Consider the following 25,481-nt stretch of genomic DNA (forward strand, 5'->3'; position numbering starts at 1 on the left):
CAAAGAGATTTTGACTCCCACACAGTATTAGTTGGAGACTTTGACATCCCAAATATTAGACAGATTATCAAGGCAAAAAACTTAACAAAGATATACGGGACCTGAACTCAGCACTGTATCAAATGGACCTGACAGACATCTGCAGAACTCTCCACCTAAAAACAATAGAATATACATTCTTTTTATTGCCATATGGCACATATTTTAAAACCAACCACATAATCAGAGATGAAACACTCCTCAGCAAACACCAAAAAAAGTAAAATCATAACAACCTCTCTCTCTCTGACTATAGCACAATCAAGTTAGAAATCACGACTAAGAAATTCACTCAAAAGCATGTAATTACATGGGAATTGAGTAACCTTCTCCTGAATAATTTCTGAGTAAACAATGGATGAAGGCAGAAATCAATAAGTTTTATGAAACTAATAAGAACAAAGATACAACATAACAGAACCTCTGGGACACAGCTAAGGCAGTGTTAAAAGGGAAATTTATAGTATTAGATGCTCACATCAAAAAGTTAGAAAGTTTTCAATTTAATAATCTAACATCACAACTAAAAGAACTAGAGAATCAAGAGGAAACTAACTCCAAAGCTAGAAGAGGACAAGAAATAACCAAAATTAGTGATGAACTGAAAAAGAATGAGACATAAGAAACCATTTAAAAGATCAACAAATACAGAAGTTAGTATTTTGAAAAATTTCATAAAATAGACTGCCAGCTAGACAAATAAAGAAGAAAATAGAGAAGATTCAAATAAACAGAACCAGAAACAACATGGGAATATTACTACTGACTCCACAGAACAAAACAACCATCAGAGAATATTATGAATACCTGTATGTACATAAACTAAAAAATCTAGAAGAAATGGATAAATTCATGGACACATTTACCCTCCCAAAACTGGACCAAGAGAAACCGAATCTCTAAATAGACTAATAACAACTCTGAAATTGAGTCAGTAATAAATAGCCTACTGACAACAACAATAAAAAAGGCCAGGATTAGACAGATTGACAGCTGAATTCTACCAGATATACAAAAAAGAGCTCATACCATTCCTATTGAAATTATTCCAAAAAATGGAGGAGGAAGGACTCCTTTGTAACTCAGTCTATTAGGCCAGCATCATCCTGATACCAAAACCTGGAAGAGATACAACAACAAAAAAATAAAACTTTGGGCCAATATCCTTGATGAACTTTGATGCAAAAATCCTGGACAGTATATTGGCAAATCAAATTCTGTGGCACATTATAAAGCTTATTCACCACTATCAAGTAAGCTTTTTCCCAGGGAAGCAAGGTTAGTTTGATATATAAAAATCAATAAATGTGATTCATCATATAAACAGAACTAAATACAAAAACCATGTGATTATCTTAATAGATGCAGAAAAGGCTTTCAATAAATTTCAACACTCCTTCATGTTAAAAACTCTCAGTAAATTAGGTATTGAAGAAACATATATCAAAAAAATAACAGCCAACTATGACAAACACACGGCCAACATCATATTGAATGACAAAAATCTGGAAGCATTTCCCTTGAAAACCGGTACAAAACAAAGACGTCATCTCTCACCACTCCTATTCAACATAATATTGGAAGTCCTAGCCAGAGCAATCAGGCAAGGGAAAGAAATAAAGAGCATCCAAATAGGAAGAGAGGAAGTCAAACTATCCCTGTTTGCAGATGACATGATTCTGTAGCTAGAAAACCCTGTAATTTTGGACCCAAATCTCCTTAAGGTGATAAACAAAATTTCAAAGTCTCAAAATTAATGTACAAAGAATGCTTCTGATTTTTGCACACTGATTTTGTATCATGAGACTTTGTTGAAATTGCTTATCAGCTTAAGGAGATTTTGGGCTGAGACGATGGAGTTTTCTAAATATATAATCATGTCATCTTCAAACAGGGACAATTTGACTTGCTCTTTTCCTAACTGAATACCCTTTATTTCTTTCTTCTGCCTGATTGCCCTGGCCAGAACTTCCAACACTATGTTGAATAGGAGTGGTGAGAGAGGGCATCCCTGTCTTGTGTCAGTTTTCAAAGGGAAGGTTTCCAGTTTTTGCCCATTCAGTATGGTATTGGCTGTGAGTTTGTTATAAATAGCTCTCATTATTTTGAGATATGTCCTATGAACTCCCATTCACAATTGCTTCAAAGAGAATAAAATACCTAGGAATCCAACTTACAAGGGATGTGAAGGACCTCTTCAAGGAGAACTACAAACTACTGCTCAATGAAATAAAAGAGGACACAAACAAATGGAAGAACATTCCATGCTCATGGATAGGAAGAATCAATATCGTGAAAATAGCCATACTGCCCAAGGTAATTTATAGATTCAATGCCATCCCCATCAAGCTACCAATGACTTTCTTCACAGAATTGGAAAAAACTACTTTAAAGTTCATATGGAACCAAGAAAGAACTCGCATTGCCAAGACAAACCTACACCAAAAGAACAAAGCCAGAGACATCATGCTACCTGACTTCAAACTATACTACAAAGCTACAGTAACCAAAACAGCATAGTACTGGTACCAAAACAGACATATAGACCAATGGAACAGAACAGAGCCCTCAGCAATAATACAATACAGCTACAACCATCGGATCTTTGACAAACCTGATAAAAACAAGAAACGGTGAAAGGACTCCGTATTTAATAAATGCTGCTGGGAAAACTGGCTAACTATATATAGAAAGCTGAAACTGGATGCCTTCCTTACACCTTGTACAAAAATTAATTCAAGATGGATTAAAGACTTAAATGTTAGACCTAAAACCATAAAATCCCTAGAAGAAAACCTAGGCAATACCATTCAGGACATAGGCATGGGCAAAGACTTCATGTCTAAAACACCAAAAAGCAATGGCAACAAAAGCCAACATTGACGAATGGGATCTAATTAAACTAAAGAGTTTCTGCACAGCAAAAGAAACTACCATCAGAGTGAACAGGCAACCTACAGAACGGGAGAAAATTTTTGCAATCTACTTATCTGACAAAGCGCTAATATCCAGAACCTACAAAGAACTCAAACAAATATACAAGAAAAAAACAAACAACCACATCAAAAAGTAAGTGAAAGATATGAACAGACACTTCTCAAAAGAAGACATTTATGCAGCCAACAGACACATGAAAAAATGCTCATCATCACTGGCCATCAGAGAAATGCAAATCAAAACCACAATGAGATACCATCTCACACCAGTTAGAATGGGGATCATTAAAAAGTCAGGAAACAACAGGTGCTGGAGAGGATGTGGAGAAATAGGAACACTTTTACACTGTTGGTGGGACTATAAAGTGGTTCAACCATTGTGGAAGACAGTGTGGCAATTCCTCAAGGATCTAGAACTAGAAATACCATTTGACCTAGTCATCCCATTACTGGGTATATACCCAAACGATTATAAATCATGCTGCTATAAAGACACATGCACACGTATGTTTATTGTGGCACTATTCACAATAGCAAAGAATTGGAACTAACCCAAATGTTCACCAATGATAGACTGGATTAAGAAAATGTGGCACATATACACCATGGAATACTATGCAGCCATAAAAAAGGATGAGTTCATGTCCTTTGTGGGGAAATGGATGAAGCTGGAAACCATCATTCTCAGCAAACTATCGCAAGGACAGAAAACCAAACACTGCATGTCGTCACTCATAGGTGGGAACTGAACAATGAGAACACTTGGACACAGGAAGGGGAACATCATACACCGGGGCCTGTTGTAAGGTAGGGGGAGACGGGAAGGATAGCATTAGGAGATATACCTAATGCAAATGACGAGTTAATGGGTGCAGCACACCAACATGGCACATGTATACATATGTAACAAACCGGCACATTGTACATATGTACCCTAGAACTTAAAGTATAATAAAAAATAAATAATAAAAAAAGCCTTCAAGGATTCCCCTCCCCAATTTTTTTTTTTTTTTTTAAATCAAATACTACCTTAACTCCATATCCTGGCATTCAAGGCCATTCAGAAGTTGATGTACTTGACAATGACATGCTTGATAATCTCCAGCCAATCCAGATGGCTATGCTTCATGCCATCATCCCAGTCTCCCTATCTCTACCTAGGAACATCCTATTAACCATGAAGAGCTCAGATCAAGACCTATCTTCTTGTTAAAGCCTTTCCTGGCACTCTTTAGGAATCTCCTTAGCCACAGCTACACATTCTTGCCATGTTCTCAGCAGCAGATGGAGATGTCTTACTCAGTTTACAATACTCCTCAATACCTGTACAGTCTCTAGATCTTGTTTTGTCCATTCAACTGTGAATTCTTTGAGGACAAGGGGTCATGCACCAGTCACCAGGCCTGATGCTATCACAGGATTGCACAACTTTAAGGGGCACAATGCCCTTCTATGTAACAATACTTGCATTTATCATTCATGTGATTTTTCATCCTGAATGAATGACAGAACTGCCAGTAAAGAAGTGATTACATACAAAAACATGAATTTCTCCCCAATCCCTAAGTAAAAAAATGGTTCCTTTACATGGACACACAGAGGGGAACAACATACACCAGGGCCTGTTGAGGGGTGGAGGATGAGGGGAGGAAACTTAGATGGGTCAATAGGTGCAGCAAACCACCATGGTACACGTATACCCATGTAACAAACCTGTGTGTTCTGCACATCATTTATCACTTTTTTTTTAGAAGAAATAAAGACAGACAAACAAACAAAAAACCAAATGGTTCCTTTTACATCTGTGATTTTGATTCATGAATGCAAACTTAAACTTGTAAATAGTAATAAGAAAATTATTTGACTTTAAGATGATGGAATAAAGAAAGCCTCATTTGAAGACAGAAAAAAAAATAATGTACAAAAATCATTAGCATTCCTATACACTAACAACAGTCAAGTCAACAGCCAAATCAGGAACACAATTCCATTCACAGTTGCCACCAAAAGAATAAAATACCTAGCAATACAGCTAACTAGGGAACTGAAATACCTTTACAAGGAGAGTTACAAAATACTGTTCAAAGAAATCAGAGATGACACAAAAAAAAGGGGAAAATATTCCCTGTTCATGAATAGGAAGAATCAATATTGCTAAAATGGCCATACCGCCCAAAACTATTTATAGATTCAGTGCTTTTCTTTTTTTTTTTTTTTTTTTTTTTTTTTTGAGACGGAGTCTCGCTCTGTCGCCCAGGCTAGAGTGCAGTGGCCGGATCTCAGCTCACTGCAAGCTCCGCCTCCTGGGTTTATGCCATTCTCCTGCCTCAGCCTCCCGAGCAGCTGGGACTACAGGCGCCCGCCACCTCGCCCGGCTAGGTTTTTTTGGTATTTTTTAGTAGAGATGGGGTTTCACCGTGTTAGCCAGGATGGTCTCGATCTCTTGACCTCGTGATCTGCCCGTCTCAGCCTCCCAAAGTGCTGGGATTACAGGCTTGAGCCACCGCGCCCGGCCAGTGCTTTTCTTATCAAACTGCCTTTGAGATTCTTCACAGAACTACAAAAAATTATTTTAAAATTCATATGGAACCAAAAAACAGCCAAAATAGCAAAGGCAATTCTAAGCAAAAAGACCAAAGCTGGTGGCATCATGCTACCCAACTTCAAACTATACTGTAGGACTACAGTAACCAAAACAGCATGGTACTGGTATAAAAACAGACACAGACCAATGCAACAGAATAAAGAGCACAAAAATAAGGCTGCACATCTGCAACCCTCTGATGTTTGACAAACCTGACAAAAACAAGCAATGGGGAAAAGATTCCCTGTTTAATAAATGGTGCTGGGATAACTGGCTAGCCATAGGAAGCAGATTGAAACTGGACTTCTTCTGTACACTATATACAAAAATCAACTTAAGGTGAATTAGACTTACATGTAAAACCCCAAACTATAAAAACCCTGGAAGACATCCTAGGCAATACCATTCTAGACATAGGAATGAGCAAAGTTTTGTGACAAAGATGCCAAAAGCAATTACAACGAAAGCAAAAATTGACAAATGAAATCTAATTAAACTAAAGAGTGCCTGCATAGCAAAAGAAACTATCAATGCAGTACACAAGCAATGTACAGAATGGGAGAAATATTTGCTAACTATGTATCTATCAAAAGTCTAATATCCAGCATCTATAAGAAATTTAAATTTATGAGAACAAACAAACAAACAACCCCAATAAAAAGTGAGTAAAGGGTATGAACAGACACCTTTCAAAAGAAGATATACATGTGACCAACAGGCATATGAAATAATGCTCAATACACTGATTATTACAGAAATGCAAATCAAAACCACAATGAAATATCTCACGCCAGTCAAAATAGCTATTTAAAAAAAAAAAAAAAGAAAAAGAAAAAAGGTGCTGGCAAGGCTGTGGATACAAAGGAATGCTTATACACTGTTGGTGGCAGTGTAAATTAGTTTAACCATTGTGGAAAACAGTGTGGTGACTCCTCAACGGCCTAAAAACAGAACTACCATTTGACCCAGCAATCTCATACTGGGTATATACTCCAAATAATATAAATAGTTTTATCATAAAGACACATGCACGTGTAGGTTTACTGCAGCACTATTCACAATAGCAAAGATACAGAATCAACCTAAATGCCCATCAGTGGTAGACTTGATATAGGAAATGTGGTACATATATACTTTGGAATACCATACAGCTATAAAAAAGAATGAGATCATGTCACTTGTAGAAATGGATGGAGTTACAGGCCATTATCCTTAACAAACTAATTCATGAATAGAAAACCAAATACTGCATGTTCTCACTTATACTTGGGAGCTAAGTGATGAGAACACAGGGACAAATAGAGGGAAAGAGCAGACAATAGGGCCTATCAGAGAGAGGATCTGGGACGAGAGAGAGAGGATCAGGAAAAATAACTAGTGAGTACCAGGCTTAATACCTGAGTGACAAAATTATCTGTACGACAAACCCCCATGACAGATTTATCTATGTAAGAAACCTGCACATATACCCTTGAAATTAAAATAAAAATTAAAAACAAGAGAATAGAACAATGGGTTATCAGAGGCTAGAGAGGGTAGAAAGGATCAGGGGATTGTGAGATGGTGGTCAATTAGTACAAAGTTAGAAGAGTTACATAGGAAAAACAAGTCCAAGTGTTCCATTGCACTGTAGAATGACTAAAGTTAATAATAATTATTTTATATTTCAAAATAGTAATAGCTAGAAAAGAGGATTCTGACGTTTCTCTACAAAGAATAAATGTTTGAGGTGATGGATATGCTAATTACTCTGATTTGATCATTACGTAATGTATACATGTATCAAAATATCACACGGTACCCCATAAGTACATACAATTATTATATCTCAATTAAAATATAATAACACTTAAAAAATTAAAATTTTCTGGGGGGGGTAGAAAATTATACGGTTGCCTTACCATCATTTCTGTAGACATGACTTGTGTGACTTCCTCTCGGCCTTTAGCGATGTTGTGGGAGTTCAGACTGACCTAGAGGCACAGACCTCAAGCCCCAGAAAGCAGTTTCCAGCCACTGTCCATGGGGTGGGCAGTCTATTGACCAGGAGAAAATTTTCACATTAGGTTGGGAAAATAATTTTGTTTCAGTAGAAAACAATTTATTTCAGTACAGAGGAAAGGCTTCTGAGGAGAAGATTAACCTGCTTCTGAGCCCTGAAACTTATTTCAATTTATTCAATTATTAAGATTTTCCCCTCGCCAATAGACTGCCCACCCCATGGCAAGTGGCTGGCAGCTGCTTTCTGAAGCTTGAGGTCTGTGCCTCTAGGTCAGTCTGAACTCCCACAACATTGCTAAAGGCCGAGAGGAAATCACACAAGTCATGTCTGCAGAAATGATAATAGGGCAACCATATAATTTGCCACCCACACCAGGAAATTTTAATTTTTTAAAAGTTTCATTGTATTCGAATTGAGATATAATAATAGTACATATTTATGGGGTACAGTGTGATGTTTTGATACATGTATACATTGTGTAATAATCAAATCAGAGTAATTAGCATATCCATCACCTCAAACATTCATTAATTTAATTCACATTTAATTAATTTGGTTCACAAAAACAGTAACAGATGTATGTATCTCTCTCTCCTCTCCTCTCCTCTCTCTCTCTCTCTCTCTCTCTGTGTGTGTGTGTGTGTGTGTGTGTGTGTGGTGAGAAGAGAGGGAAAGCGTCAGAGATAGAGAGAGACGAAAGATGTATAAAGCAAATATGTCAAAATGCTTAACAATTAACAAAGTATTATTTTTCAATTTTTTTTTAGATTTGAATACTTTCAAAATATAAAACAAAAAGTAAGCAACTAAAAACATAATTGGGATAACATTCCTTGTGTTTGGGCAGTGAAGTCAGTGGGGTGCTACCGTTCAAATGAAGATGGTTAGAAGTTAATGAAACCGCACTTTATGATGACAGCCTAGTAAACCCGTGTGCCCATCACATCTGTAAAGCGCTGACCCATAAAGAGCTGCACAAGGAACACTAACTTTTTAGGAGCTTGCCTGTTCTTTAACACCCAACTGGCTGCTAAAGCGTCATGGACGGCCATCTCCACATCTGCAGGCTTGAATCCAATTCTCTATTTTCTCAACCTGCTCTACCTAACATATAAAACATTGAAACTCATTTTTATCTGACTCCTCAAAGCCTATTGTACATCATCAGGTTAGACTTTCTGTTAAGGACATACTGGCCATAATTATACTTAAGTCTGATATATTTTTTTAAAAAAGTTAAATGATACAGAATACAGATTCAGGCATTTCCACTAGAGTTTGAGAGATCTGGGAGGAGATTTAGGTTTCCTGTGCTTTGTGCTTCGAGAGTTAAAAGAGTGCTCAAAACTTGTCCTTGCAGTCCTTCACTATAGGACTGATTGCTAGGATAAGAGTCAGAAAGTCATATAGGAAAACCATTTAAGCTTGGAACCTCAGATGAGTTTGTTCTGGCTCACAAGAAGGAGTAAGGCTGAGTTCTCTTTTGGCTAGGGATACATGAGGAACAAAAGGGTTCAGGATCACCATGGGCCCCAACAGAGGAATGCAGAGGAGAGGGATGGGACTATGGCGCATGCTAGCTTCATGGACTACAGAAAGCATCCTAAATGAGGCATTGAAATTTATTAGCAAAGACCATTTGGTTTGAAATTCCTCACTCCTTCCTATCTTACTCCATTATGAGGCAATGGAACACAGAGTAATATAGAGCAGAAAACAGCCAACTTATCTAAATGTTAATGACAATAATTACTGACCTGGAGAAAATCTTTTAGTTCAACTGAAATATTTCACAAACATCATTGGGAGCATTTGTTGGGGTTAGTGGTTATCCTAGCAATGAAGGGCCTTTATCAGGACTAGCATGACTTTCCAGAAGAGAATTAACACTCAGCTGGGCTGGTGATGAGTTGGTAGTATGGGACTGCTTAACTAGGTGGTGAGGGAGAGAAGGAGGGATGCATTGTGAAGGTCATGATGACAAAATCTGAAAAAAAAAAAGCAAGGCTATGTAAACTATGAGTATTGTGATGAGTCCAGACTGTGTCCTTGACTATCATTGGCCCATTTCCCATTTATTGTGCAAGACCTACCCAGCTGACAAACTGTGAACCTGTTTGAGATGTTTTTATTGATTGTAAAAAGGTGAGAGTACAAAGAGAAAACAATGGACCCTGTAAGGAGAAAGACAGATGTACAGCTAGCCATCCTGAGACCAAGAAAATACCCTGGGATCTAATGTGACAGGAACCTTTATAGGCGATCTCTACAAAAAAAGATCCTCAAAGTGTGCTCTCTGGACTAGCAGCGCCAGTATCACCTGCAAACTTGTCAGAAATGCATTGTCTCAGTCCTGGACTTTGAGAGAAAGACTTGGAATCAACCCAAATGTCCATCAGTGACAGATTGGATTAAGAAAATGTGGCACATATACACCATGGAATACTATGCAGCTATAAAAAAGGATGAGTTTGTGTCCTTTGTAGGAACATGAATGCAGCTGTAAACCATCATTCTCAGCAAACTATCGCAAGAACAGAAAACCAAACACCACGTGTTCTCACTCACTCATAGGTGGGAACTGAACAATGAGATCACTTGGACTTGGGAAGGGGAGCATCACACACTGGGGCCTATCACGGGGGGAGCGGGGGGAGGGATTGCATTGGGAGTTATACCTGATGTAAATGACGAGTTGATGGGTGCTGACGAGTTGATGGGTGCAGCACACCAACATGGCACAAGTATACATATGTAACAAACCTGCACATTATGCACATGTACCCTAGAACTTAAAGTATAATAATAAAAAAAAAAGACTCACAGGGTGGGGTGAAAGGTTTTTCTACTTCAGAGACCTTATTAAACTGAGTCAATTTTTTGGCAAAAAAAAAAAAAAAAAAAGAAAAGAAAATACCCTGGGATCTAATGTGATAGGAAACTTTATAGGCGATCCCTACAAAAAAAGATCCTCAAAGTGTGCTCTCTGGACTAGCAGTGCCAGTATCACCTGCAAACTTGTCAGAAATGCATTGTCTCAGTCCTGGACTTTGAGAGTAGGGTCCAGCCATTTATGCTTAATAAGCCTTCCAGATGATTTGGATGTACTCTAGAGTCTGAGAACCATGAGTTAGATGCAACTTCTTCTAAGTTCCTATTAAGAGCCAAAAGTGATATCAAATCCTGAGGTTTAGAGAGATCAAAAGAGAACATAGGGACTAATACAAAAATAGATCTTGCTCCCAAGGATCTTTCAGGAATGAGCCAGAGGTACAAGAAAGGATAAGGAAAACATAAAGTAAATGAGTGCTGAACAGAAGGCAATGCACCTGTTTCAGAAAAAAAAAAAGCTCCTCTGGCAGGAGGACAATTCTACCTTTTGGTCCACAGTTCTTAGCAGCAGCTTCTATCCTCAGAGATACAAAATGACTGATGGAGCTCCAACCATCACAACCATATGGTGACTGATTTAAAGCTATATCAACCCTAAGCAGAGTTGCAAAAGGTAAAGGTCAATGTGGCAGAAACTGCTCTACTCTATGTATTTTCTTCTTCTTCCTTGAAAAATTAAAAATCCAAATTAAACACACACACACAAACACACACACACACACACACCCTCTTTCACTTTTTTTCCTCCCCAAGTAGCAATATATTGCAGGAAAAGACCGCATTTTATTTCCTAGTCCCCTTACATCTAGGGATAGCCAATAACATGTAAACATGAGTGGTTAGGTAGAACATTGTAATAGCTTCTTAAAAGGAAACAGATAATATGCAGGTTATTTCTGCTTCTCTCATACTTCTGTTTGAAATGTGGTTGTGATTGTTGGAGCTCCATCAGTCATTTTGTATCTCTGAGGATAGAAGCTGCTGTTAAGAACTGTGGACCAAAAGGTAGAAAAGTTGGTGTGAAGTCAAAACAAGTTCTGGACTGTTTATCATCTGAACTTTTTGTTTTCATACTAGATACACTATAAATTTAAACCATTATAGCTGGATGTCTATTGCTATGAGCTAAAGACAATTTCCAACACATATATTCAGGAAGGTCATCCTGGAATGACAGAATAATGGAGTCAATGCACATAGCTGTGAATGTGCATGGCATGTCTGGAGAATGGTCATGAACTAAGGAGAGCTGGAGAATGAGGTTTTGGAGAACAATTCACAGGAAGATAAAGCAGATCAAGATTTCTGGGACTGGCAGAAGAAGAAAACAGAAGAAATGATTTATCAGAAAGATGGAGGGTTCTCTATTTCTTAATGTATCTTTTCTACAGGTACCTAAACTCAAAGTAAATTTTTCATCCACCAACGTCTTCCTTCCCATGTGTGGTGCTCATTCTGTGAGTGGTCCCATCATTCATCCAGTTGCACAATGCAGAAAATGAGTGGTACACAAGATCCCACTCTTGTTCCCCAAAGCCCATAAGTCACCTGACCTCAACAAGTCATCTTCTTAAAAAAGCTTGCTCATACCCCTCCCCTTTACCCATTTCTGTCATGAGCACCCAACTCCCATTTCATCTTTTATCTTGCACGTGCATCTGCTTTCTCTCTCTCTCTCTCTCTCTCTCTCTCTCTCTCTCTCTGCAGAGAAAGTGCAGCAACAGCTTATTTCATCTGTTTCCAAATTAATGGTTTCCACTCCATACCACACACTGTAACAAGGTAACATTTTAAAAGGTAAAATGATCACACTGGTTCTTTCTTTAAACTCTTCAATTCCAAGGTACTCCCCGCAGTGATGTTCCATAGGATTCAAATAGACGTTGAAAAGAAAAAAATAAATGTTTTTCTGTTTTAGAGATTTTTGAAAAATGTTGGACTTTAAGTTAAACGGCTTATTTACTCTTTAGCAGCTTTAATAAGCCAATGTGCAATGTGTACCTCCAAAAAATATACCAGGCATATTTGTCTTTGTAAGCGGTTGTAGAAGAGCACCTTGGGAAATTGACAACCAACAGTGTGAAGATAAAGCTCCTTAGCCTGAAAGTTAGATTGCCACCATCTAACCCCAGCTGGCATTGCCAGGCTTCCCCAATCCACCCCTGCCATGTTCCTAATACTGCAGCCACCTGTAGCCATTTCATTGTCTATAAAGCATTCTTGAAAATATCACTGTCCTTTTATTCGGCTGTCCCTGTTCTTGAAATGTCCTTCCCCAATCTGCATATATTGAAATTCTTCAACTGAAAAACAGCCCAAAAGTCAATTTCTCTTTGAAGACTTCCTAGATCCATTCCTAACAGTTCAAAGTAGAACTTTTACCTCCCTCCTTTTTCCTCAGATTTCTCTGTGTATGTTTCTCAGATAACTACTACATTATAAGAGAGTTAGTCATAGACGAGTATACTTAGTTTGCTTCTATAACTAGTCTAAAGCCATCTTGAAGTTGAGGAATTCACATTATCTATCTATCCACCCATGCATCCATTCATCCACAATGATGATTAATGTAGTACTCAAAACAAACATTCTGAATTTTGAAAAGGGCTATATGTAATAACCTGGAAAACTCTTATTTTATTACAAATCCAATTTAGGATAGACTTGTAAAAAGGTTCAGCAGATCTTTATTACTATATCTATTACAAAAATATAAGGCTAAATACTTAAGAAAATTTAACAAAGTTTCTATGGAATTAAAATACATCACTTCATCTTTTCTCTAATGTCTCATCTTCTCTCTAATGTCTCAGTCATATCACTCAACTGATTATTTAGCAAGATGCTCCCTCCACACGTAAGACTTCTTGAGAATACGGACCATAAGTCATTCGTGTTTCCATCATTAATGCCCCTCACTGTCTCTGTAACTAGCAGCCACTCATGTAATGTTTGTTGTTCTCTGGTCCTCAAACCTTAATTTGTCTTTCCTTTCTAAGTTAGGCTTATAACTCAATAACTTCAGAATCCATTTTGAGTAGCTACCACACCCAGTACCATATTTTACCATGTTTACATTATACCTTTGCAATCTGATAAAGAAAAAGGAAGATATTGGCAAAGGCTTGGCTATGGACTGAATGTTTCTGCCACTGCCCCCACCTCCTCCGAATATATATATATGTCGAAGCTAATCTGACTGTGAGAGTACTTGGTGGTAGGGCTTTGGGGGAGTAGTGTTGAGATGATGTTGTAAGGGTGAAGATCTGATGACGGGATTAATGCCTTTATAAAAGGAGAGATAGGAAGTTTCTTTCAGGGAAAAGGCATATGAGGGCATAAACGGGAAGAGAGTCCTCATCAAGAACCCAGTTAGACAGTTATATTCACATTAGAATTTCCAGTTTTCAGAACCATGAGAAAGAAGCCACTCAGTTTGGTTATAATGGGCTACACGCATCAAAATCTGTTTTAGTCAGTTGGGGCTACTGTAACAAATTACCATATGGTAATGGTAAGGAACCATTGCCTCCATGACTTAAACACCTCCCACCAGTGCCCCCACCCCCCACATCCAACACTGGGGATTATATTTCAACATCAGATTTGGAGGGGACAAATATCCATCACCATGCCACTCACACATGCTGATATGGTTAGGCTTTGTGTACCCATTAAAATTCCATCTTGAATTATAGTCCCTATTATCCCCACATGTTGTGGGACAGACCCAGTGGGAGGTAATTTAATCGTGGGGGCAGTTACCCTCATAGCATTCTCATGATAGTGACTTCTCATGAAATCTGATGGTTTTATAAGGGGCTTTTCCCCCTTTTGCTTGGCACGTCTCCTTGCTGCTTCCGTGTGAAGAAGGATATGTTTGCTTTCCCTTCCACCATGATTGTAAGTTTCCTAAGGCTCCCCAGCCCTGTAGAACTGTGAATCAATTAGACCTCTTTCCTCTACAAATTACTCAGTCTCAGCATGTCTTTATTAGCATCATGAGAAGAAACTAATACAGTAAATTGGTACCAAGTAGTGGGGTGTTGCCGTAAAAATACCTGAAAATGTGGAAGTGACTTTGGAATTGGGTAAGAGGCAGAGGTTGAAACAATTTGGAGGGCTCAGAAGAAGATAAGAAGATGTGGGAAAGTTTGGAATTTCCTAGAGACTTGTTGAATGGCTTTGACCAAAGTGCTGATAGTGATATGGATGGACAATGAAGTCCAGGCTGAGGTGGTCTTAGATAGAGATGAGGAACTTTGTTGGGAACTGGAGCAAAGGCCACCCTTGCTATGCAAAGAGACTGGTGGCATTTTGCCCCTGTCCGAGAGATCTGTGGAACTCTGAGCTTGAAAGAGATGATTTAGGGTATCTGGTGGAAGAAATTTCTAAGCGGCAAAGCATTCAAGAAGAAGCACAGCATAAAAGTTTAGAAAGTTTTCAGCCTGACTATGTGATAGAAAAGAAAACCTCATTTTCTGAAGAGACCTTCAAGCTGGTTACAGAAATTTACATGAGTAATGAGGAGCCAAATGTTAATCACCAACACATTGGGGAAAATGTCTCCAGGCCATTTTTCCCTAAGAGGGAAAAATCCTTTCATGGGCCAGACCCAGGACCCTCCTGCAGTCTCAGGACTTGGTGCCCCGTGTACCATCTGCTTCAGCTCCAGCCATGGCTAAAAGGGGCCAACATTCAGCTCAGCCCATTGCTTCAGAGAATACAAGCCCCAAGCCTTGGCCGCCTACATGTTGTGTTGAGCCTGCGGGTGCACAGAAGTCTAGAACTGAGGTTTGGGAACCTCCACCTAGAATTCAGAGGATGTATGGAAACACCTGGATGCCCAGACAGAAGTTTGATGCAGGGATGGAACCCTCATGGAGAACCTCTGCTAGGTCAGTGAAGAAAGGAAATTGTGGGGTCGAAGACCCCACACAGAGACCCTACTGGGGCACTGCCTAGTGGAGGTGTGAGAAAAGGGCCACCATCCTCCAGACCCCAGAAAGGTAGATCCACCAACAGCTTGCAACGTGTGCCTGGAAAGGATGCAGATATTCAGCACTAGCCTGTGAAAGCAGCCAGGAGTGGGGGCTGTACCCTGTAAAACCTCAGGGATGGAGCTGCGCAAGGCTGTGGGAGTACTCTTGCATCAGCATGATCTGGATGTGAGACTGGAGTTAAAGGAGATAATTTTGGAACTTTAAGGTTTAATGACTCCCCTATTGGATTTTGGTCTTGCATGGGGCCTGTAGCCAATTTCTCTCATTTGGAATGGACATATTTACCCAATGCCTGTACGCCCATTGTATCAGAAGTAACTACCTTGCTTTTGCTTTTATAGGCTCACAGATGGAAGGGACTTGCCTTGTCTCAGGTGAGACTTTGGACTTAGACCTTTGGGTTAATGCTGGAATGAGTTAAGACTCGGGGACTGTTGGAAGGGCATGATTGGGTTTAGAAATGTAAGGATATGAGATTTGGGATGGGCTGGGGCACAATGATATGGTTGGACATTGTGTCCCTACTCAAATCTCATCTTGAATTATAGTTCCCATAATCCCCACATGCCATAGGGAGGACCCAGTGGGAGGTAATTTGATAATGGGGGCAGTTACCCTCATGGTGGTCTCCTGATAGTGAGTGAGTTGTTGTGATGTCTGATGGTTTTATAAGGGGCTTTCCCCTGTTTTGCTCAGCACTTCCCCTTGCTGCTGCCATGTGAAAAAGGATATGTTTGCTTCTCCTCTGCCATAATTGTAAGTTTCCCAAGGCCTCCCTGTGCAACTGTGAATCAATTGAAACTTTTTCCTTTATAAATTATCCAGTCTTGGGTGTGTTTTTATTAGCAGCATGAGAATGGACTGATACACACGCACACCCTGGAAGCATGAGGGAGTTAACATGCCATGGAATAACCTTCAACCAGTGGGAGAAGGGGAACTGGTAGATGATATACATTCTTCCTTTACTTCCCAGTTCTACACCATTTCTCAGAGGGCCAGAGTGGACTTCAGCTCAATTTTCCCACAGGGCAATCAGCTTAACACCACACACTCCTATTAGCTTTTGTTTCTCCCTCTTTCATTTCCCAGTACTCTACCCCTGTTCTCTGGGTCACTTCATAAAATAAGTGCTATGTGCAAGCCATTTCTCAGGCCCTGCATTTTTGGTGCTGTTAGTATAAGAATGAGCACCTAGGCCAACACCATTATCCATCTCATCCAGCAAGCTGTCAGTTCCCAAAGGGAAAATGCACATTTCCTTTATTTACACATCCCCAGCTCCAAGAACCAGACCTGGCATGGATTAAGTGCTCAAATATTGATTGAACTTATTGAACAAAACTTGTGAGGGCTATAAGAGCAGGAATCACATTTTTAATTCATTTATTCATTTAACAAATATTTGTTTATGTGCTTTCCATGTATCAGGCATTGACCTACTGGCTACAGGCAGAGGTAGTGAACCAAGTCTCAGCTCTCATGAACCTTATATCCTAGTAATGGAAGAAACACATCAATGTCTATGCAATACCTGGAATGCTAAAAATATACTGTGGAGAAAATAAATGCAGGAGGAGCATCTAGGTTAGGGAGAATGCATTATTTTATTTAGGGTAGTTAGAGCAGGCCATACTTAGGGATTTAGGAATCTACAGCTAAGGTGACAGTGAGTCATATGAAGAGCTTGGGGAAAATTCAAGCAGAAAGAACTCAGAACCTTGAGGGATTGGTAGCCCAAGGAGACCAGTAGAGTTGGAGCAGGATGAGCAGGAAAGGATAAGGAAGAGATGCAGAGGGGTGAGAAGTAGAAATGCTGAAGCACAGAGTGCTCTTCTGATAAGGTCTCATAAGAAGCAAATGCTGATGCTATACTTCTTTTACAGTCTTGGACAACTGTAAACCACAGAAGTTACCTTAGACTTCTACTGTAAGTGAAATGAATGGATATTAGAGAAACCTGAGGAGAGGACTTCACATTTTAAGGGATTATTCTGTTGTGTTGAAGATAGAAGGAGGGAAAGTGGAAATAAGGAGACAGGTTAAGAGACTCTTCAACTGATCAAGGGAAAAATTCACATTGGCTTGATCCAGAATAGCGGAGGTAAACTTGATGAGAAGCAGATATATTTTACAGCAAGAAATACCAGGATTGATTGATGGATGGAATAAGAGAGAAAGAGAAGAACTGAGGATAATTCCAAAGAATTTGCATGAACTACTGGAGTGATAAAGTTGGCATTTTCTAAGAGTGAATAGACAGTAGCATAGGCCAGGCTATGAGGTGGTAGGATTAGGAAGTTCAATCCTGGGACTCTTAATTTTGAGAAGTCTATCAGACAGCCAATTGTATAAGTGGTGATGTCAAATAAGCAGTTGAATGCACAAGTCTAGACTGCAGATGAGAGACCTCATTTAGAGATATAAAATCACTTAGTGTTATAAATCCTATTTAAAACTGTGTAATGGGATGACATCAGCTAGGGGAAACCACAGATGGAAAGTGGAATAAAATTGAGAAGTATGCCCTGAAACATTCCCATTTTTTGAGGCCTGGGGGATGATGATGATGAGAAAGTGAAGAAGAAAGTGAATGAAGAAAAGAGCAGAGAGAAGGTTGAACTAAAAGACTAACAAAGGAAATGTTTCAAGGAGGAGAGAGGAATGGCCTGTGTCACCTGCTGCTGAGAGATAAAGTAAGATGAGGACCAAGGAATGACCTTGGGGTTTATCAATATTGCAGTTATTGGCGACACTGGCAGGAACTATTTTGATGGAAAGGTGGAGATGGATACCTGATTGAAATGAGTCAAGACAGAAAGGGAAGGGGGGGAATTTTTGGCCACATCTTAATTATCTTTTTCCTTAGAGATATGGTATTTTTTAGGTAATGAATTATATGGATTATGAATTCTGTGTGACTCATGAATTCATCTAAGAGACAGGAGCTCATCTCTAAGATATCACATTTGCCTCCATCATTTCCTGAGCTGTGAAATAATCAGTAGTTTAAAAATAATATTCTCCCCATGTCAACAATTATTCATTTGGTGCCCATTATATTTTTAACATAACCCTATAAGGAAAGTATCATTTTTATCCCCATTCTATAGATGCGGAAACTAAGGCACCTAGAGCTTAAGTAATTTGCTCAAAGTCACATAACCAATATATACCACTGCCTTCCAAGGAAAGAGTAAGCATTAGGGATATTCAAGATTTCCATTTCTTGGTCTCTTGGGGCTACAATTTCATCTTTGCCAGCTTTCCTCTAATAGTGGGTTCAGGAGTAGGATAGCTTTCATTAAAGATCAGGGGATTTTCTGAACAGACCCCTGCAGAGATGAAAACCTTGGCTATTGCTACAAAATAAAAGATACTGCACATGCTCCTGCATCTGCCTGCGCCTGGGTTTTCTGTAGGCTGGTGAATAATTTTTTTTCTCAGTGTTTCATCTGCACATTTTTCTTAAAAGCTAAAAAGAAAGTTCTCTTTAAGTAGAAAAAACAGTGGTATATCTTTTATAAAGAATCTGTGTGTATACATAATGTTTCATGGCAAAGTAAAGAAAGCAGCAAAGAAGAGGATATTGAAGTAATGCAAAATACTTTGTCTTTTGAATTTGAATTCAACATTTCTGTCCCAGGAGATAATTTTCCTTTACTTCCTGATTCACTATTATTAAACATTGTGCTGCTATATTATCTGCCTTTCCACTAGCTCCACATCATCCTATAAAAATAAATAATAAAATAGATATTATCTCAAACATGTCCTGGCCACATAAGATGGAGTAACATTTGGATTTAGGCAAACTGGATTTAAGTTTCACCTTAATCATTGCTGTTGTATCTGAGTGGCTTTTGCTTGCTCTATCATAATGAACTAATTTCAAAAAGAAAAACTGGAATAGAGAAGATCTATGGTATTCTGACCCCCTATTACTCATTTCCATCATCCTAGATCCCATTCTCTTTTTTTCTGGGCCACTGAAACAGTCTCTGAATTATTTTCTCCACATCAATTACTATCTTCCTTTAATTCATTTCCTACACTATAGTCCAAGTGATATTTTTAAAACACAAAATTTGACCATGTTACTCTTCTCATCTCACGCCAGTTAGAATGGCGATCATTAAAAAGTCAGGAAACAACAGGTGCTGGAGAGGATGTGGACAAATAGAAACACTTTTACACTGTTGGTGGGACTGTAAACTAGTTCAACCATTGTGGAAGACAGTGTGGCAATTCCTCAAGGATCTAGAACTAGAAATACCATTTGACCCAGCCATCCCATTACTGGGTATATACCCAAACGATTATAAATCATGCTGCTATAAAGACACATGCACATGTATATTTATTGTGACACTATTCACAATAGCAAAGACTTGGAACTAACCCAAATGTTCACCAATGATAGACTGGATTAAGAAAATGTGGCACATATACACCACGGAATACTATGCAGCCATAAAAAAGGATGATTTCATGTCCTTTGTGGGGACATGGATGCAGCTGGCAAACATCATTCTCAGCAAACTATCGCAAGAAAAGAAAACCAAACATTGCATGTTCTCACTCATAGGTGGGAATTGAACAATGAAAACACTTGGACACAGGAAGGGGAACATCACACACTGGGGCCTGTCATGGGGTGGCGGGGAGCGGGGAGGGATAGCATTAGGAGATATATGTAATGTAACTAATGAGTTAAGGGGTGCAGCACACCAGCATGGCACATGTATACATCTGTAACAAACCTGCACATTGTGCACATGTACCCTAGAACTTAAAGTATAATAAAAAATAAAAATAAAATAAAATAAAAATTTAAAGACTTTAAAGATAGGTATTCATTGCACTCAAGACAAAGAACAAATTCTTTAAATTACTCATAATCCCATCAGATCTAGTCCCTGACTACTTCAACTGTTAATTATATACCATACTCTCTATCTCCTTTTTAGGACTCTGTCTATACTGGCCATGTGTCTTTTCCAGCTTTTCATGCCATTTGTTCTATCTGGAGAGCTTCCTGACACATTCCTCAGCCATTGATTAATTGCTACTCATCTTTTATGTAGAACTCAACTCAAATTCACTTCCAAAGGGTAATATTTTCTCATGCTCCCACAATCCCTCTAGAATCGGTCCATTTCCCTTGTGATAGGTTCTCATATAGTCTGTCTTTCTTTATAGAACTCATTAAAAGTGAAATTAAATATTTGCTATGTGATAATTTATCTGATTACTGTAATCTCTAATAGAAAGCAATCTTTGTAATGTAAAAACTATCATTTCTCATCACATATTCTCTGTCTTGTATATTGTTCGCACTCAATAATTATTTAATGGATAAATTCAAGACTTTTCATTTTCTTTATCTGTGAAATGGAAGTGGTTCCTGTATTTCTACCTTGCAGGGGTCTTCTAGGGCCTAGAGATACTATACATCCTTTGCATGCATATTAGTCTGTTCTCATGCTGCTATAAAGATCTTCTTTGACTGGGTAACTTATAAAGGAAAGAGGTTTACTTGATTCACAGTTCTGCATTGCTGGGGAGGCCTCAGGAAACTTACTACCATAGCAGAAGGCAAAGGAAAGCAGACATCTTCTTCGCAGGGTGACAGGACAGAGTGAGTGCAAGCAGGGAAAATGCCAGACATTTATAAAACCTTCAGATCTCATGAGACTCACTCATTATAACCAGAACAGCATGGGGGAAACTGCCCCCATGATCCAATTACCTTCACCTGGTCCTGCCCTTGATACATGAGGATTATGGAGATTACAATTCAAGATGAGATTTGGGGTGGGGACACATCCAAACCATAACAGCAGATGTATGTTTAGTTCATAATGATGCATCCTTCTTTTAAAATTGTTTTCTCTTTCTCTTTATGAAATAGCTTTTCATGGAGGTAGATTTTCTGTAGCCTATGTGTACTGAGAATACAGCTGAGTGGACCTTAAACTGGGCCACTCAGGAGCCATTCATTAGGAGTTTTGAATTGAGCCTGTTACATGTCGATTTATTCTGGACTCATCTTTGAATGGAGGGATATATAAAACAAACAAAACTAAAAGCAAAGCAAAAGAAAACAAAAACCCACACAGACACAACAATAATAGCATCAATAGAAACCTAAACTAAAATTAGAGCGGTAAACGGTGGATATTTTCTACTCTTTGGTCAAATGTATAAGAATTTGGACCAGGTGGCAGATAAAGTTAACATGCAACAAATAAATAAATAAATAAAAACAATGGCACAGATGTGCAGAGAGAAAATGAGACAGAATTGGAGAAAAAAGACTCTGCGTTCCATATACTTCCCCACTCCTGATTCTGCTGCTTTTGTGAGACTTGGCTGCCTGGTGCCCTTGAGCTGGTTTCACAAGATAGCTCTGTATCCTTTATAATGAATTCTTCCCTTCCCTGCATAAGTCAACTTCTCAGCGTCTACTGCTGTAATTAAAGAATTCTAACTAAAATAATATTTGAAAATACAGAACCTAGTAGGTACTCTATAAATGATAATTGGTATAAGTATACTTACCTCAAATGCTGCTATTTAAATGATACTTGTACTGGCTGAAATTTGTTAAATATATTCTACTTGATTGGTACAAGGACTCTTTCATATAACTCAAATCTTTACAAAATTTTTGTTAAATAGACTGCTAGGTACTTTTCATATTGCATTTAAATTTGTTCTATATGTACCTGGGTTCTTTACCATATGCAAACATGGCAATGGGTGAGCCTCTGCTATTATTCATTTTTTATCACTAGCACAACAGCTCCTGGCATATTAATGTGCCTGAAGACATGTTTGTTGACTGAATAACTGATTGGCCTTCTGTAAGTTTCTAAATCTCTCAGAGTCATGGTTTTCTTACTTTAAACTAGGATATTTATACCTAACACAAAGAATTAGAGCAAAAATTAGATGATAGATGTATAAGTCATTAGAAAATATCAAAATAAAATATGAATTGCCATTAGTACTCTTGTAGTTTGGCAGGGTACTGCCATCAACACCATCTTACACATGAGAATCCTGAGGCTAGAATGGTCATATGGTATGCCCAAAGTTAACAAGTGTTAAATAGTAAATAGATCACTGGAAAAAAAAAACCCATATCCTCATATATCAGGTATGGTTTACACAAAATAGACCTGAAGCAAAATCTATTTTAGAGGAGGAAAGAGATTGTATTAGTTAATGAAAGCAGAATGTATTAATCAGTGACACTGAAAAAAAAAACAGACAAAATAAAATGGCCAAGGATCTTACAGAATGAGATGAGCAAATAACAGACAAACCATTCAACTAAAAGGAAAAAAAATCTCCAAATGAGGTTGAGTTGTATCAGCAGCACTCCCAGATGCCTCAGTTATGGGACTCCACCTCATCATGACACTATCACAAGATAAGCCTCTGGGTGACATGTGGTCTCAGTATGTACACCTAGAGGGACAGTCTGGAAATGAACTGGGATAAATTTTACACAAAGGTAAAATGATGTTTTGATAAAAAGGAGAGGAACTGAGTTGCTGAGCCTATGATATGAAGAACATTCTATCTCTTAAGACTCGTTCAGTGGCTCATTAATATATTCTTAGTCAATGTAAATAAAGTAAATTATTTGAGTACTTGTGGCCTCACTTCATCTACCTCGTGGCCATCCACTGGTTAATTATTATATCTTCTTGAGTGTATAAAATAATATCTCAAAATTAGCCTGCCAAAAACTTATTTCTTGATCATTACCACTTTCTACCAAAACACAACAAAATAAAACTACACATCCTACCTTCCCTGCAGGCTTCCCCATGTCAGCACTGATACCCTTATCTTTCTGGTGAGTAAAATCAAGATCTTCCTTGATGTTTCTATTCCTCTAATACACATAGTCAATCTATCATCAAATTTTGTTGGCTTAATCTTTAAAATATGACCACTTCTCAACAATTTACCGTTACCACCCTGGCCTAAGTTGCTATCATCTTTTGGCTGGAGGAGGCAGTAGACTTCTACTGGTCTTTTGACTTCTTCCTTACCTCATTTTAGTCTGTTTTAAACATAACAGCCAGACTGACCTTAAAAACTGTACTGGACACTCACTTTTTACAGTATTTTTCCTCTGTATTAGAGTTCTCCTGAGAGACAGAATTAACAGGAAAGGAGACTAGATAGATGATAGACAGACAGACAGACAGAGAGATGGGAAGGGATTTATTAGGGGAATTGGCTTGTGTGATTATACAGGTTGAAAAATCCCATGATAGGTTGTCTTCAAGTGAGAAATATTGGGATGTCAGTAGTGTGAGTCAGTCCAAATCCAAAAACCTCAGAATCAGGGAGGCCAAGGTGTATAATCCTCAGTCCAAGGCCAAGGGCCTAAAAACCCAGGGGAAAGGGGTTGCTGATATAAATCTTGGTGTCCCAAGACTGGAGAGCCTGGGATCCTAGTATTCAAGGGTGGAGGAGAAGAGTATGTTTCAGCTCCAGAAGAGAGAAAGCAATTCACCTTTCCTCTGCTTGTTCTATCCAAGCCCCCCGGCCCATCTGATGGTCCTTGTCAATATGGAGGACAGACATTTCCCACTTAGTCCACTCAGACTCTCACACCAATCTCCTCTGGAAATACCCTCACTGATACACCAGAAAATAATACTTTACTCATTATCTAGGTATTCCTTAATCCAATCAAGTGGATATCTAAAATGAACCATCACATCAACTCATTTAGGAAAAAATTCCAAAATTATGACAATGATCTACAAGACATAACAAAATCTACTCAAACACAGCCTACACATAAATACTGAAATAATATGATAGGTCTCCATCTCTATTCATTATCTTATAAGAATATCTTCAACATATTTATTTTTATTTAAGAAATAACAGATAAAATGAATTATACATAAGTGCTGTATTCTAGTTAATAAAGTTATTTCACTTGGGATCCACAGTTCTAAAATCACTGTGCCTGTATACTGGAATTGAACATTTAAGTAAATGGATTCCAAAGAGTGGGAGCTGGGTTTCTCACTGTTAGAGTGGGGGGCCACAAATAAGCAAAAGTAGGAGGCTAAAATGATATATGTGGCAATGAATTAGAGTTCGAGGCATCAGTATAAACTTACGTTTAGCTATGGATAATATAAGTAGTTACACATGGAAATATTTACAGATACATAGATCAATAGACACACATATATTTATATATTCGCTCTGTTAGCTGGAAAAGTCTAGAAGCAATGACATCTCAGTAACAAGCATACCACGTACTCAGATCCCAGTTTATAAAACTACTTCTCCAATAAAAGGAATCAGGACCCTTTGGAGGAATAACCAACTCTATGCCTGTGGCTGGAAATATACAAAATGAGCTTAGGGCATCTTGTAGAACCAGAAAGGAAGTGCTCACACACACACACACACACACACACACACACACCCTGCACTCTGCACTGGCAGGATATGTCAAAGGACACAAGAGTCAATTCACAGGTCTCTCAATGGCCTAAGTGAGAACAATCTGAGCAAGAAAACAAATATAGTGTTGGATAATAATCCAGAGTTTAAAATAAATATCCATAATCCTATAACACTATAAATAAGTGATTCGTAAGGAAGAAGAAATATGCCTCTCTTATGTAGAACTTCACATAATTTATGCTAATGTTAGACCCTAAAGGAGGTGGAGCAAAACCCCCAATTCCTTCGTGTGGGCTGTGTATATAATTTCCTTCCAATGAGTATAATATGAAAAGGGGTGGGGAAGAATAAGTTGATGATAGAGAAACCTAACAATTCTATTTCATCTGGGTAATCAAGGTTAGCATCAACAGTAATAAGTTATGTTGATATTATATGCTCTGGGCATAATATGGTGAAAATAGCACTTTACCTCTGTGCTTCCTTCTCCAAACCCATAACCTCAATCTAATTATGAGAAAACATCAGACAAATGCTGACTGAGGGACATTCTACAAAACATCTGA

General features: G+C 38.4%; 1 protein-coding gene across 4 annotated transcripts in view; it reads right to left on the reverse strand.

Annotated features, from left to right (window-relative positions):
• Positions 1-25,481, reverse strand: part of TENM4 (teneurin transmembrane protein 4) — a 3,083,677-nt gene that overhangs the window by 1,613,448 nt on the left and 1,444,748 nt on the right. Inside the window, exon 1 of one of the 4 annotated variants that reach the window (XM_073019801.1) lies at positions 1,069-1,178. The exons of the other annotated variants lie outside the window; for them this stretch is intronic. The gene's annotated coding sequence lies outside the window, so the exon portion shown is untranslated. Of the gene's footprint in view, positions 1-1,068; positions 1,179-25,481 lie in introns of those variants that run through there. 4 annotated transcript variants of the gene reach the window in all.

The sequence above is a fragment of the Chlorocebus sabaeus genome, chromosome 1 (genome assembly GCF_047675955.1).
Source record: "Chlorocebus sabaeus isolate Y175 chromosome 1, mChlSab1.0.hap1, whole genome shotgun sequence".
NCBI classification, from domain to species: domain Eukaryota; kingdom Metazoa; phylum Chordata; class Mammalia; order Primates; family Cercopithecidae; genus Chlorocebus; species Chlorocebus sabaeus.